Below are 12,981 nucleotides of genomic sequence, written 5' to 3' on the forward strand. Positions count from 1 at the left end.
AGCACTATTCACAATAGCCGAGATGTGGAGTCAACCCAAGTGCCCATCAAGGATGAATGGATAGCCCGGGCCTGGTGGCTCAGGCCTCTAATCCTAGCGCTCTGGGAGGCTGAGAAAGGCGGATTGCTCAAGGTCAGAAGTTCAAAACCAGCCTGAGCAATAAAGAGTGAGACCCTGTCTCTCCTATTAATAGAAAGAAATGAATTGGCCAACTAATATATATATAAAATTAGCCGGGCACGGTGGCGTGTACCTGTAGTCCCAGCTACTTGGGAGGCTGAGGCAGGAGGATTGCTTGCCAGGAGTTTGAGGTTGCTGTGAGCTGGGCTGACACCATGGCACTCACTCTAGCTTGGGCAACAAAGCAAGACTCTGTCTCCAAAAAAAAAAAAAAAAAAAAAGGATGAATGGATAAAGACAGTGTGGTACATATACATGACAGAATATTATTTAGCCATATAAAAAGAATGAAATCCTGTCATTTGCAGCAATACAGATGGAAGTGGAAGACATTATCCTAAGTGAAATAAGCCAGGCATAAAAAGAAAAGTACTGCACGATTTTACTTAGATGTAGAATCTAAGAAATAAAGTTGAATACATTGAAACAGAGAATAGAATGGTGGTAGCATCACCTGTCCTGGGCTAAGTTGGAACTGGCCATCACGGAGTGACCTTGTACTAGAGGGCTGGCTAATAAAGACATGGCTGGAATAACGGAAATTCTACTCGAAGAATTTGAACTCGGTGCATGGGTTTCTTGGCAATGGCTATGGAGGCTGGTTCTTTTTTTTGTTTTTGTTTTGAGACAGAGTCTCACTCTGTTGCTTGGGCTACAGTGCCATAGCATCAGCCTAGTTCACAGCAACCTTAAAATCCTAGGCTCAAGCAATCCTCCTGCCTCAGCCTCCCAAGTAGCTGGGATAACAGGCATGCGCCACCATGCCTGGATAATTTTTTCTGTTTTTAGTAGAGATGGGATCTCGCTCTTGCTCAGGCTAGTTTCGAACTCCTGAGGTCAAGCAGTCTTCCCGCCTCAGCCTCCTAAAGTGCTAGGATTACAGGTGTGAGCCACCATGCCTGGCCAAGGCTGGTTCTTTTCATTTCAGATTATTGCCTTGTCTCTTGTCAGGAGATATATTTGAAAATACAGTTCTAAGTGACCTTCATGCAAGGAAAGCATTGCAGCAAATGAATAATTTGTAAGGACTGAATCCACCAGCCCTCATGGGGCTGCAAACCATGGTCCATGGCAGTCAGAAGTGAACCTAATTCTAGAATAGTGAAGGGAGTAATATCTTGATCCCAATTGGTTGTTTTATTTTGTTTTCCATTTTAAATTGAACTGCTCACTGATTTGAAGTGAGAAGCTTCCTTTATTTACTCTGTGCTTGGAATTGCTTCGAAGCAATTCAGCCTGAGTGTGTCTGAGATTCAAGTGGCATCACCCCAACCAGTCAATGTATTTTTGAAGCTGTGTCAAATTTCAAGACACACTCTCTTGAGTTTTCCGGTTTCTGTTTTCTTATTTTCTCTCTATATAGTTCTCTTGTCCAGGGTTTTTCAACTTTGGCACTATTGACATTTTTAGGCTGGGTAATTTTTTGTAGTGGAGGGCTGTCCAGTTGTAAAGACCCAAAATGTCTCTAGACATTTCCAAACCATCAACCCCAGTGAGAACAAGGGGTGTAGGTAAAAAGAGAAGAGGCCCCCAGAGTGAGTTCTGGGGATCCTCACGTTTAAAGGTTGGGGAGGTGAAGGGGAACTAGCAAAGGAGAATGGAAAAGAGTACATGGCGATACAGCTTGTAGTATGTAGTTTCACGCAACTTCCATGTGAGTTGTATTTAACTCACGCTAGTTTTGAGCCCAAGGCCTTGGTGAAGCATATGTAACTCACATGTCTCTTCACCTTGGGAGCTGCGTGAACTATTTTTAAAGTTGCATAACTCAGGGACATAAAACAATAAAAAATAAATTTTTCATTAAATTAGAAAGGATTGTTTGGTTTTTGAAGTTTTTATTCTATTTTCGTAATTAATAAAACACTGTGGCCCTAAGGAAAAAAAATTTATTTTTTCTAGTGTGGCAGTCAGTGTGTTAAGGTTGAATTTCAGAGAATGATCACAAACCAAATAATCTTTGTTGTTGCAAAGGAGTGTAAGAGATGGCAATTTAGAGCTGTTGACAGTTGGGATAAATGGAATACATGTTAGTAATTTTAGTGAACTGTATATTCTATCAGAAACTCCAAACTTTAGTGCCTACTTCATTATAATGTGTATAAGTTACATGTTACTAGTAGTTGAAGTTCTCATATTTGAGATTCATATATTTTTGAGTTGCTTGAAGACAATTTTTCGTAACAACGTGACTCTTAACCTTTTGTATTCTAAAACCTTCTTGGCTTTGAATACAGCAAACCAGGAACAGACGTGAAATATTTGAATCTATAGGGGATTAGTGGCTTTAGACCTTGCTATTCAGGTTAATTCAGATGGAAAACTGAATAATGTCTTTTAAAGATGACAACTGCTTAATCCCTAGTACCTGTAATATGCTACTTTACCTAGCAAAGGAGACTTTGCAGATGTCTTAAGTTAAGGAATTTGAGATGATGAGATTATTCTGGAATATCTGGAGGGGCCCAATCTAATCACTTGGGTCCTTAACGTAGAGAACCTATCTGGGCTATGGTCCTGGGTGATCTGATGGGCCCAGTGTAATTCCAGGGTCCTTAAGAGGGAGGCAGGAGGATCAGAGTCAGGGGAGGTGACGTGAGCATGGAAACAGTTTGAGCAGTGCATTTTGAAGATGGAGAGGGCTGTGAGCCAAGGAATGTCAAGTGGCGTCTAGATGTTGGAAAAGGCAAGGAAACAGACTCTGCTCTAGAGCCTCTAGAACGAGTGCAGCCCCACTGGCACTTGGAATTTAGCCTCATAAGATTCATTTCAGACTTCTGATCTCCAGAACTGTAAGATAACAAATGCATGTTGTTAGAAGCCACTGAGTTTGTGGGACTTAGTTGCAGCATTCCTAGGAAATTATTATGATTTATCCCACTTCGTAAAGCAAGCTGCCTTCATTATCAGAGTTCTCAAAGCTGTGTCTACAACTTTACCTTCTCATGTCACTGCATGAGCATTCAGATTTTGAAGGAGCAATGTGAAGACTTGAATCAAAATTTTGCCATATGATTATTTTCAAAAGCAAAATGCAATTCATAGTCCTTTCTTGTACCTGTATTTCTTGGGCAATTTCTTGCCCAATTTCTTGGTCAATTGGGTAATCATCTCACAGGTGAAAACAAATATTTAAATCATTTTCACTTGTCCCTGATTATGTATTTCTTGTCATTGTCGGGTTTTACTCAATCTTAATTTCTTTATACATTTGATTTTGCTGGCAAAAATCATTTGTGAGCTAACCATGAGATGATCTTCATCAGTGCTGAGCTAGCTGTTTTCTCTTTCCAGAAATAGTATTTGGGGTATGTTTCCCAGTTCTCTTTCAAAATTTATATTGAGGGAAAAGTTAGTGTATTTACTTAACCAATAGTTAACATGAAAACATGTCATTCTTTCCTCTTGATTTTATTTTCTAGCTCTTTTACAGTTGTGTATGAAGCAATAAGTGTAGACAAAAACCCTATGTAAATATAAGGTGGTAGTAATCTGCAACAGAAATGGATCATCTTCCAATTTAAACATTCAGCTCTTGAGCACAGAGAAAGTGCTGACAAACGCAGATATGTTTATGCTTGTTTATATAGTTTTCTGTGCAGCTGTTATTTTTCTCGGTTTTGATTTAAATCTAGGAAAATTTTCTGTCTGAATTGGACTTAATCTTGTAAACCTGAAATCTGGTTTTCATTCCATTGTGAATAATCAGATCCCTTTTATAGTACTTTTTCACTTCTGGTTTTAGTCTCCAGCTCTCAGATAAATCTATTATATATAAGCCATTTGGGGCTTCTTTAGGCTGAAAAGAAGCGGCAGACAGATACAGATTTTGATAATCCCTAGAGTGTGACTTATGAAAGGGTTGCTGTTAATCCATAGGGGAAGGATGCGTGGCTTTGGCATTTGGGTCATTTTTTGAGGAAACCGAACTATACCGCGTGACCAGGAACTGATGCACCCTAGATTCCATTTATTTATTTATTTATTTTGAGTCAGAGTCTCCCTGTGTTGCCCGGGCTAGAATGCCGTGGCATCAGCCTAGCTCACAGCAACCTCAAACTCCTGGGCTAAAGGGATCCTCCTGCCCCAGCCTCCTGAGTAGCTGGGACTGCAGGCATGCACCACCATGTCCAGCTAATTTTTTCTCTATATATTTTTAGTTGGCCAATTAATTTCTTTCTATTTATAGTAGAGATGGGGTCTTGCTCTTGCTCAGGCTGGTTTCGAACTCCTAGACCTTGAGTGATCCTCCCGCCTCAGCCTCCCAGAGTGCTAGGATTACAGGCGTGAGCCACCTCGCCCAGCCCCAGATTCCATTTATTAATATTAGTTTTACATTCAGCAGAAACAGGATGACTCTGAGAAGGAAATTTTTTTTAACAAGGAATTCCTAAGTTGAAAAGAAGTTTAAAATAGAAAATCCCTTAAGGTCTTTTCCCAATTCTGAGATTTTACATTAATATTTCTATGGTCAGCAAGCCATGGGATTGTATGAGAAGATTTTTTAAAATGGTGTCAACTTAGACACAAGCCCATAATTGTACTGCAGGCCCAAGAAAATTTCATATTCAGGAAAATAAATTACTAATGCGTCGTTTATATTATGCAATAGATTTTGAGACTATAAGAGGTAAAGTTTAGCCTGATGATAGGAGAGTCACTCAACTACTCTAATAGGCATTTCAAAATTACAGTACGCTTTCATTGTCATTATTATCTTTTATAATAATCTTAATAAGTGAGCATTGCCTCACTGGAAATTCAGATGATAGTTTTCTATTTCTTAGAGCACAAGGTGTTTCTTTATGTATGGAAAGTAGTGAGATGAAGTTGAATTCCTGCTGGAACTACTTTCTGGATCCTATTTCTACATGCTGCCTCTTTTATTCAGGACTCACTGTTTAAAATGGCCACTAGAGTTTTAATATTTTGCTATGACAAAATATAATACAGTAGTTGCTGTCTTATATAAGACAGTTACCTGGAAGTTCCAACTTGGAATGATGATCAGGACTGAACTGAAGAATCAAGATGAGCATATTGGGAGCAATTCTCTCAAAGAAAACAGAAGCTGTAAATTAGTTTTCCAATGCAGAACTCATTGCTAGTTTGCTTTCAGATGAGAGGTTTGTCTAAGTAGGATGACTGATACGTTTTTTGCCAAATTTTTAATCAGGGGCGGTGGCCAGTTTCATTGATTCTAAGAAGATAAGAAACTGTCAGCTTCGTGAAAGAAAGGATGGATTTTAATTCTTTGATTTAGTCGCCTGTACAGTCTTTAGTTCTAACTGTGAAATTGATTCTTTCTGATCATTTTATTAAACCGTATCTACTAGAACAAAGAAAGAATGTTCTTGCCCCTACAATGCAATGCTTTAGGATTATGTGACAAGACAATTCAGGACACTGAACCACAATGCCACGATTAGCCTGTCGATTTGCTATCCTTTTTTTCTCAGCACAGGAGCATGTAAAGGTGGTCCTTGCCCTGGCTGTTGTGAAGAGCCGCACTTTGCACACACCCCCTTAAGCACTCACTCCCGCAGCTGCAGATGCTGGCCGTGGGGACTAGGCCAGAGTGTGTCACATTGGAGATCTAGAATCCAACTTTTGGCATCTCTGGAATAGAAATCACGCATATCATGTTCTCTGTCAACGGATCTTTTTTTATTCTATCTCCCCCTCCACCCCTCCGCACCATCATCAGCTCAAAGACTTGCAGCGCCCTCCCTGACTTCAACCAGCAGCTCTCCAGCTATTTTTCTAGGGCACTAGCAGTCACTAACCCCCCCAACACACACAAGGGACATAACGTATACACATGATTCAGTCTAGTCTTACTTATTTAAAGTGGAGCAAATTAAACCATGCATTTCAGTATGGCCCCAACTCTCCTGCACGGTGTTCCAGGTGCCACACGATCTGGCTGTCACCTACACCTCCCAGCGGGCTCCCCGCACACCCCACCCGAGCACTTGTCTGGCAGATTCCTCTCCACCCTGCTCTGCTTCCCCTCCACTGCTCATCGCCACTCATCTTTGTCCATTTGTCCAAAGCCTTCAGGTCCACCGCCGAGCCTTCTATCCAGAACATTTTCTCATGTTGGTATCGCCTTCCTTAGAATTTCTATAGAACATTGTTATCTGCAACACATACATTTGCCGCTGACGCTATGCAGATAACTATGTAGTATGTAAATTTTTTATCTTTCCAACTAGCTTAGCTGGGGCAGAATTTACTCTCATAAGGGATTCTATTTTCATTGAATGGTGTGCTAACCCACGCTGGAAAATAATGTGATAAAAGTTCATTGATGCATTAAATTTTGAATGGGTGGATGAATGTCAACATTTTGTTATCAGCTACTGAAAAGCAATATCTAAGAAAACAAGGGGAATTAATTGATGTCCTACCAATTTAAGTATTAAGGAAACGGCAGTTTTTAGATGTAAGGTTTGTTTTGTTGTTGTTGTTTTTTTGTTTTGTTACATTTTATATTTTCTTTTTCTTTTTTTTTCCTCTTTTTTCTTTTTTTGATTTCATCCATTCCAAGCAGAAACATTTTACATTTTGAGAGTATGTTCTCCCCAGAGATTCTATTTCTAGTTGTAATAAGGAACAGAATTCACCAAGATTTTTCAAAAGATGCAAAAGGGAAAAAGATATGTTTGCAGATAAATTAATTATACAAATCACTTTTTGTTCCAGATCTTTTTCTGAGAGTATACTTTCCTGGAAAGGTATATATAGCCATGTGATTAAATTCATTGTACTAAATGTACTTCTACTTTGATTATGGCCTACTTCAAGGATAGAAAAACTCAAAATAAATAAGGAGAACCTGTGATCTCTAAATTAGCATCTGAGAGAGATACAAAGAGAGAAAAAGGTGTTTGCAACTAAAAACAGCTCAGAAATCACACATTATTTAGTGCCCCAGGTCAAACAAAACAGATAACACCCTTGTGGCCTTCTCTTTCAGTTATAAAGCCACTTTTCATTTGTATTAATTATGGACATATTTTCATTATTATTCTTTGTTAGAATTTCTGGGCATATAGTTAATTTCCACATGTAGTTTACTTATATAAAATCTACTGAAGATTACTCATTATCTTTTTTTTTTTTTTTTTTTTTTTTTTTTGAGACAGAGTCTCACTTTGTTGCCCAGGCTAGAGTGAGTGCCGTGGCGTCAGCCTAGCTAATAGCAACCTCAAACTCCTGGGCTCAAGCGATCCTCCTGCCTCAGCCTCCCGAGTAGCTGGGACTACAGACATGCGCCACCATGCCCGGCTAAATTTTTCTCTATATATTAGTTGGCCAATTAATTTCTTTCTATTTTTAGTAGAGACAGGGTCTAGTTCAGGCTGGTTTCGAACTCCTACCTCAAGCAATCCTCCCGCCTCAGCCTCCCAGAGTGCTAGGATTAAAGGTGTGAGCCACCACACCTGGCCTACTCATTATCTTTAATATTTAAAAGCAAATGATTGCATGAAGTCTTGGGGAGGGCCGGGCACGATGGCTCACGCCTGTAATCCTAGCACTCTGGGAGGCCAAGGCAGGTGGATCCCTTGAGCTCAGGAGTTTGAGACCAGCCTGAGCAAGACCCCATTTCTACTAAAAATAGAAAAAAATTAGCCAGGCAGCTAAAAATAGAAACAAGAAATTAGCTGAGTGTAGTGGTGTGTGCTGCTAGTCCCAGCTACTTGGGAGGCTGAGGAAGGAGGATCACTTGGGTCCAGGAGTTTGAGGTTGCTGTGAGCTAGGCTGACGCCACAACACTCTAGCCCAGGTGACAGCAAGACTCTGTCTCAAAAAAAAAAAAAAAAAAAAAAGTCTTGGGGAACCCTCAAGAATGTGACAGAATATCCCACCCAGGCTCAGACTCCAAGAGCACAACCTCAGCACCCTTCTCCAGAAAATCCTTCTGTATATATTCTTAGCCAGTTTTAACCGCCACAGACTTACATTGAATGTCACATTGGCAAAATGTGGCGTGTTGATTTCCTTTAGTCTCTGAGTCCCCACCTTGTGTATGCCTTTAAAATCACTTTTAGAACCATGAATTGTTTCCTGAGTTGAATCAGCAAGTGAACTAGAGGAGAAATCTTAAGAAAGAGGAGTGGCCTGGCCAGGTAACATTCTGTTTCAGCTTCAGACACTTTGCCCTGGAATGTGAGGATGTTCTTCCATGCCCCAGGTAGATGGGTATCCGCCAAAGCAGGAGGTGCTTCAAGGTCCCGTCTTCTTTTTTCCCCTGAAGCTTGATTTTCACTTCCATCTTACACATGTACGGTAGCCACAAACCAGGTCATGTAGGGAGTTCAGGCCGCCTTCCCAAGGCGTTCACTAGCAATTACTCTGTGTCAAAATACCACCCACATAAAAGTTTCCTCATTAGCAGATTAACTTGTTGACCCTTGGAGGAGTACAGAGATCTTGGCGTCAGTGCTAAAGAGGCTCAAGCTAAGTACTGGTTTCAGTGAAATCCCACAAGCTAACAACATGCGTTTGAATTTATATTCACTCTTTTAAAAGTGTTAGTGGGTAGAACAATAAGTACAAACCGTAAGCAGGGACTCACTCAGCTACTCTAAGAATAGGAAAAGCATCTTTTAGGCATGTTTTGCAACAAGGCGGTATGAGAGACAAATCCAGATCTCTAAGGATAAAGGATAAGGCCACTGTTCATTTTTATGAATTACAAACTAATTTCCTTTATTTACCTTGATGACAGAAATGGAAGGGGAAAAAAGGGTAAATACAAGCATGACAAACTCAAGCACCTCATATTTCATTTGGGTTGTCTTTATTTGGTAGATTAACTAGTACTCATAATTCCAGAATCACATCCTGAAAAGTACTTATTAAGTACCTATAATTAAGGGCTGTGCTTTATAATGTACATTTAAAATTTATTAAACAAGAAGAGTCTATGCCATCTCGAAATTATCAATTATCTGATGATAAAACAGTGTAGTGTTAGCATTATACCCAGCTATGGAGGCCTGCCACAGTATGAAGTATTATTGGATTACTATTGACCCATTAGGGAAATAATCTATCCACATTAAATACTAAGTGAGCAAGTGGCAGGTCATTATTCATCTTGACAATAACTGTACATTTATCAGAGATGCCAGAAAGGAAGGTCAATTTTAATTCACGTAAGTTGCCCAATTCATCAAAGAACATCTTATCTTCTAAACAAAATGGAAAAATAACAATACATTGAACCATAAATAATATATTTGAATTACTTAATTGAAGAGGTGAGCATCAATGCTTCCTTGGCAACTCTGTCTTGTAGAAGACACCCAAGTTTAATTCTAAACTAACCAAAGCATTAGTTGAATTTCACCACCATGGAAGATTTTTTTTTTTGAGACAGAGTCTTTCTTTGTTGCCCAGGCTAGAGTGCCATGGCATCAGCCTAGCTCACAGCAACCTCAATCTCCTGGGCTCAAGTGATCCTCCTGCCTCAGCCTCCCGAGTAGCTGAGACTACAGGCATGCGCCACCATGCCCAGCTAATTTTTTTCTATATATATTAGTTGGCCAATTAATTTCTTTCTATTTATAGTAGAGAAGGGGTCTCACTCTTGCTCAGGCTGGTTTCGAACTCCTGACCTTGAGCAATCCTCCTGCCTGGGCCTCCCAGAGTGCTAGGATTACAGGCGTGAGCCACCACGCCCGGCCTCAACCGTGGAAGATTTATATGGTCTACAGTAAGCAACTTATTTTTATAATAACATTTAAACAAATACCAATTCCCATCATTAACTGCCTGTGACCCAGATATAGCCTATACAATTAACTTATGTTTACCTGTCTGCTTGGTCTCGGCCATGACAATTAGGGTAGTTATGACCAACACACAACATGCAGGTGTGTGATTCAGAGCAACCGGTGTCATCCCCCTCCCTCTCTTCTGTAGAATGAAGAAATTGATCTCCACCTCTGAAGTTCCTTGCAATGATCAAATTCTGTGCCTTCACACTGATCGACTTGTTTGCCCTGGCTGTTGCATGGATGGCTTGTAAATGGAGCTTTAAAAATACACAGGGAAGATTTTTATTCTTCTCTTGGTTCTTGAGGCACATTGCTTTTCTCTTAATGGCTGGAATGATAGAATTGTATGAAGGCCTTAACTTGGTTGGTTCATGATTGCAAGTAATAAAGTTAATCCAGCTGTCACCAAAATCTGAATTATGTTGATTAAGAGAAATAAGGATAAATAAAGATAAGGATGTGTTTTCAGTGGCATTGATAGTTAATTTGTGTTCTTAAGGAGGCAAAGAGGGTTTGGACGAAAGCATTCCAGGCCCAGGAAATAAGAGAGTTGAAACATGAAAGTGGAGAGATTCATTTTTTCACTTTTAAACACATTACACAATGATCATGTACCATAGGAGGGCTTAAATATTTCCTTTTTTGGGGGGGGGTCAGAATCTCACTCTGTTGCCTGGGCTAGAGTACCGTGGCACCAGCCTAGCTCACAACCTTAAACTCCTGGGCTGAAGCGATCCTCTTGCCTCAGCCTCCCGGGTAGCTGGGACTACAGGCATGTGCCACCATGCCCGGCTAATTTTTTCTATCTTTAGTTGTTTGGCTAATTTATTTCTATTTACAGTAGAGATGGGGTCTCACTCTTGCTCAGGCTGGTCTCTAACTCCTGAGCTCAGGCAATCCTCCTGCCTTGGCTTCCCAGAGTGCTAGGATTACAGGCATGAGCCACCATGCCCAGCCATATTTCTTTTTTTATTAAAGACAGGGTCTTGCTCTGTCTCTCTGGCTAGAGTACTGTGGCATCATCTTAGCTCACTGCAACCTCAAACTCCTGGGGTCAAGCGATCCTCCTGACTCAGCCTGCCAAATAGCTGGGACTACAGGCATGGGCCACCACACCCCGCTCATTTTTCTATTCTTTGTGTGTAGAGACAGAGTCCATTGAATGAGCCACCATGTCAGGCCTTAAGGAATTCTTAAATGCCTATAAGATAACACATCAAGTGCACCTCTTTTTCTCCTGAAAGTTTACCACAAGAGAGCAGGGAGACCTGGGACTACTTAATCTCTAAGGCTGTTTTTTTATCTATAAAAGAAAGATAATACTTTACCTGTACCTAGGGGATTAGGAAGATTAAATGGAAAATCTTTTAGCATGATGTCAACCCATAGAAATCACTATAAATTATAATGCTGTGAATATAGTCACTTATTACCTTTAAAATGTAGAAAAAGAATATATACTATTTCCTATTACTATTGACTGCATTAACTTGATAGAATTTTTTTTAGCAAGTCATTGCTTACCTGTACATAAATAGAAAGAGTAATTCTGATTCTTAAGTAATTTAATTCCATGCCCTTGCAAAATTCAGAGGAGAAATAAAATGATTTAAATAAATTAATATATATATATCCAAAATACTTTCTTTCTTTCTTTCTTTCTTTCTTTTTTTTTTTTGAGACAAGAGTGTCACTTTGTTGCCCAGGGTAGAGTGAGTGCCGTGGAGTCAGCCTAGTTCACAGCAACCTCAAACTCCTGGGCTCAAGCGATCCTCCTGCCTCAGCCTCTCAAGTAGCTGGGACTACAGGCATGCGCCACCATGCCCGGCTCATTTTTTCTATATATATTAGTTGGCCAATTAATTTCTTTCTATTTATACTAGAGACGGGGTCTCACTCTTGCTCAGGCTGGTATCGAACTCCTCATCTCAAGCAATCCTCCCGCCTCGGCCTCCCAGAGTACTAGGATTACAGGCTGAGCCAAGTACTTTCTTTCTGAAATGTTCAGTAGTTAAAGTTTCCATAAAGTTGTTTCACTTCTCCACTTCTCTTTGAAGTGTAGAAATACTTTGTCCTTCTAAAGGAAGAAATTATAATTTTTAAAATATTTTATTCTGTAGTTATTATTAATGTATTTATCACTGGGAAAGTACAACTTTCTTTCTTTTTTTTTTTTTTAAATAATATGTCTATAATACCAGTAGAAAGTACAACTTTCTTTCAATGTTCACTAACTGTTCGTTCACTGTTGGTGTTTGGTGAACACCTACTGTGCACAGGTGTGTAATTATATTTCCCCCATCAGAAAATTTAAGAGGACAAGACCATGTTCATTCAACAAATATTAAGCACCTACTGTGCGCCAGGTGTTGTGTGCCCAAGAGAGGAGTTTGCAAACCTCGGTGGAAGTGATTTATTCAACATTTATTCATAGGTTGATTTCTGGAATTTTTGGTCTATTTGGTGATATTCTCCAAGTAGGTCGCTTGCATTCATCTAAGCAAGAATGTTGCTCGTGTAGATAATAAGATCCCTCGTGAGTCAGCAATACATGTCAGCAGTTGGGGGAAAAATAGGAAGCATTTTCAAACAGTACTCTTTAGGTTAACACGCTCTGCTTTTGGTATTACATCTTGTAACTTCTTTTCAACCCTCTCCCTATTGATCTATGAGTGGCTAATGCTCATTTTAAGGGAAACATTGCTTTCTCAGGAAGCATGCTCACATGTTTAAATTATTTACAAGGCCTCTATTGCTGTCTACTGAAGCTTGCTAATTGTTTTTTGGGTGGGAGGAATGGGTATTATCAGTTTACTTCTATGTAATATTAATACTTGGTAAGCCAGCAGGCTTATAGGGACCTGGAAATTCTACTTTATAGATGTTCTACTTTATATGTTCCTGACTAATAAAGTTTCAACAAACTTGAAAGAATAAAATTAATTCTCTCAGTGAAAAGATCACTTTTCCACCTCAATGCTTATGTTGTTGAAGTTTTTAGTCATAGAGC

At 39.7% G+C, this 12,981-nt stretch overlaps 1 protein-coding gene across 3 annotated transcripts in view; it reads left to right on the plus strand.

The window, feature by feature from the left end:
* ELOVL6 (ELOVL fatty acid elongase 6) overlaps window positions 1–12,981 on the plus strand; it is a 105,733-nt gene that overhangs the window by 66,662 nt on the left and 26,090 nt on the right. The gene's annotated exons all lie outside the window — the stretch shown is intronic.

Source organism: Microcebus murinus, chromosome 27 (assembly GCF_040939455.1).
Source record: "Microcebus murinus isolate Inina chromosome 27, M.murinus_Inina_mat1.0, whole genome shotgun sequence".
Lineage (NCBI taxonomy): Eukaryota > Metazoa > Chordata > Mammalia > Primates > Cheirogaleidae > Microcebus > Microcebus murinus.